Source organism: Aplysia californica, unplaced genomic scaffold (assembly GCF_000002075.1).
Source record: "Aplysia californica isolate F4 #8 unplaced genomic scaffold, AplCal3.0 scaffold00556, whole genome shotgun sequence".
NCBI classification, from domain to species: Eukaryota; Metazoa; Mollusca; class Gastropoda; order Aplysiida; family Aplysiidae; genus Aplysia; species Aplysia californica.
In genome coordinates this window covers 375,674-378,900 of record NW_004797826.1, presented here as the reverse complement: position 1 = coordinate 378,900, position 3,227 = coordinate 375,674, and positions in this window count along the sequence as shown.

Below are 3,227 nucleotides of genomic sequence, written 5' to 3'. Positions count from 1 at the left end.
TGCATGATGTTTTGTTACGTGGCATTGTCATATTCACTGGTTCTCTTCCACATGTTTGTTTTATATATATTCGATTGCCTTGATTCCGTTTTTGAATTATGAATTTTTGTGTATTTTTCTTGGCAAGGTCGGGGTGTCTGTAACGTGTTTGTATTACTTAAATTGCCACATATAGGGTAGATGCTTTAGCCAAGAGAAGATTGTGGTTTGATAATATGATGGATGTTATTTTGCTACAAGTTAAGTATGTCTCATCTCAGATGATGATGGTGATGACATGATGATGATGAAATTATGATGATGATGAAGTTGATGATGATGTTGATGAAATGATGATGATGATGATGATGATGATGATGATGAGAGTTGTTTGTGCGTGCTTTGTAAGATTTTTGGACAAACCCCAACAGGAACGTTGAAGTGTGGGTGCATCTCGCAGGTTTACAAACCTATGTTTGTGTAGACGACTAATTTATTGTGTGCATTTGTGCTCTTCTTACTACTTTGACTTTTTGTTTTTCATTCAATTTTAATGTTAAGTGTGTGAACTCAGAGATGTTTTCTTGTTCATTACTGTTTTTTACAAACTTTTGTTTTGTTTTGATTGCGACTGGTTTAATTTAATGTGTGAAACTCGTGCGTTGTTATCTGTGACTCGAAAATTTTGGTTTCTATTTTGTGTCGGAACATTTTGTAGTAAGTTGATGATTTGTAAGTTGTAAGCAAAGTCTGGCGTGCTCCCGGCAAAGTCTGAGGGATGCAGAAATCTTTTCGTTTTGTACGAATTTTGCTGTGTACTATTTTAAATACAAAAGAATATACATGTTGAAGACTTAATTCGGGACCTTTAAATCTATTTTTGTGTCTCTCTGCGGTGGAATCAGGCGCTCGTCTATTTTTGGGCATGTTGAGTGTTTGGTATCGCCTGAAAGTTTATTCATTTGCCTTGCTTTCTATGAAAAAAATACCCGTTTATCTTGAATGGCCGTCAAACCGTAACTTCTATAGTCCTTGAAAACTGAAAATCTACTTATTTTGTGCCAGTAATGAATTTTTAATCAGTAAATTTCACACGAAAATGTTTTTATACAGACATACAATGTGATGAGCCAAAAAACCAAAATTTGACAAAAATAACTGGAAGAAAAAATTACCCTGTTTCTTCGATTTCTTTATTTGGACCTGCGCCTGATTTCACCATGATGCCTCACATTTGCTTTGTGTGTATTGGGAACAGTGTATTCTAGGATAGGTAGTAGTGTTATGGGCCGTGAGTGTGTCCTAGGAGTAGATAGTGTAAGGTTTATGGGCCGTGGGTGTGTCCTAGGAGTAGATAGTGTTAGATTTATGGGCTGTGGGTGTGTCCTAGGAGTAGATAGTGTAAGGTTTATGGGCCGTGGGTGTGTCCTAGGAGTAGATAGTGTAAGGTTTATGGGCCGTGGGTGTGTCCTAGGAGTAGATAGTGTTAGGTTTATGGGCCGTGGGTGTGTCCTAGGAGTAGATAGTGTTAGGTTTATGGGCCGTGGGTGTGTCCTAGGAGTAGATAGTGTAAGGTTTATGGGCCGTGGGTGTGTCCTAGGAGTAGATAGTGTTAGGTTTATGGGCCGTGGGTGTGTCCTAGGAGTAGATAGTGTAAGGTTTATGGGCCGTGGGTGTGTCCTAGGAGTAGATAGTGTTAGGTTTATGGGCCGTGGGTGTGTCCTAGGAGTAGATAGTGTTAGGTTTATGGGCCGTGGGTGTGTCCTAGGAGTAGGAGTACGGAACTTGTGAGACTTGTATGCGTGCCTGGATTGTTTACCAAAACTGCTATATATAAACAGGTCACTAACTGCTGCACTGGAATTGGAATGGAGGATGAAGGGGGAAGAAAGGGGAACAATGAAAGTTTGTTTTGTGTGTGTGTGTGTGTGTTTGCGCGCGCATGCGTGCGTGCGTGCATACGTATGTGTATGTGTGTGTGTGCACATGACGCGCGCTTGCTCAGAGCTAGTACTTATTGTTTTTGCCTGTTAATGAATTGGCAGTATATATATGTACTTTTTTGTTTTATGCTGGTGGTTTTTTGTTATTGTTTTTTTTTTTTTTTTAAACTGTATTTATTGGAGAATATTCTTGTTTCCCTCTGTTTTGTTTGGCGTTTTTGATGGATTTAGATTTTGATGTAGGTCTCCCGGTTTGTGGTTGAGACGAGGACTGAGAAGGTGTGGTCAGATTGTGAGTGCCTTCCTTTTCCTCCTATCTCCGGACTGTCAGTCAAAGCTACCCTTGTTTGTTTGTTTGATTGAGTAAAGAGAAGCACATCGACATAATAATGGTCATTTAGTGCTTGGAAAAAGTAAGACAGACAGACAGAAACAACAGAGGGGAAAGGAAAGAAACAGGACCTACCAGTGGCGCCCTCCAGCCACCCACTGAAAGCCACCCAGACACCTGGGAGGTAATTACGAGCCCATGTCTTTGTGCTGATCATGATGGGGGGAGGGGCTGCTCATGGTTTGTTGGAGTCATAAGGAGCCATTATAAGAATAAGACACAATAAAGCTTATTTAATGTTGGGACAGAGCGGACAGAGATGACAGAAAAGTAAAGGAGGAGGACCTGCCAGTGGCACTCTACAACCACAACCATCCACTCTAGATCTAGCTATGATAAGGATCATGGGGCTGGAAGGGACAAAAGCAACACACACAGGAACAAGACATGTTAACTGTCAAAGCAGGCTCCACTGAGGCCATTTTATATATATAATAATGTAATATAATATATAAAATATTACCCCCTGTCACTCTATTCATCCGGTTGTCCTTAACTATATATCTTAATTTTGATGGAGCACTTGAAGCTTCATCCCCCACCCCACACCACACCCCAACCATCACCCACCTCGTGCTTCCGAACTGCGCTGTCACACGGGACACCTTGCGCAGTTGACAGAATTAACGATCGACCACCTATTGAATTGTTGATGTTTTACCATGTACAATTTTTGCTTTTTTATGTTCAGCACTTTGTTGAAGAATTAACTGGTTACATTTTTTTTGTAGAGGTGTGAATGTGATGACTCTTTTTCAGACATATTGTATGATAATTCTAATGATTTAATTTTCATTGCATTTTTTCATGTAGGTACTTAGCTATTGTACATACGTTTGGTTTGGCTTTTAGCGTGAAGAGAGAGAGAGAGAGGGAGAGGGAGAGAGAGAGGGAGAGAGAGAGAGAGAGAGAGG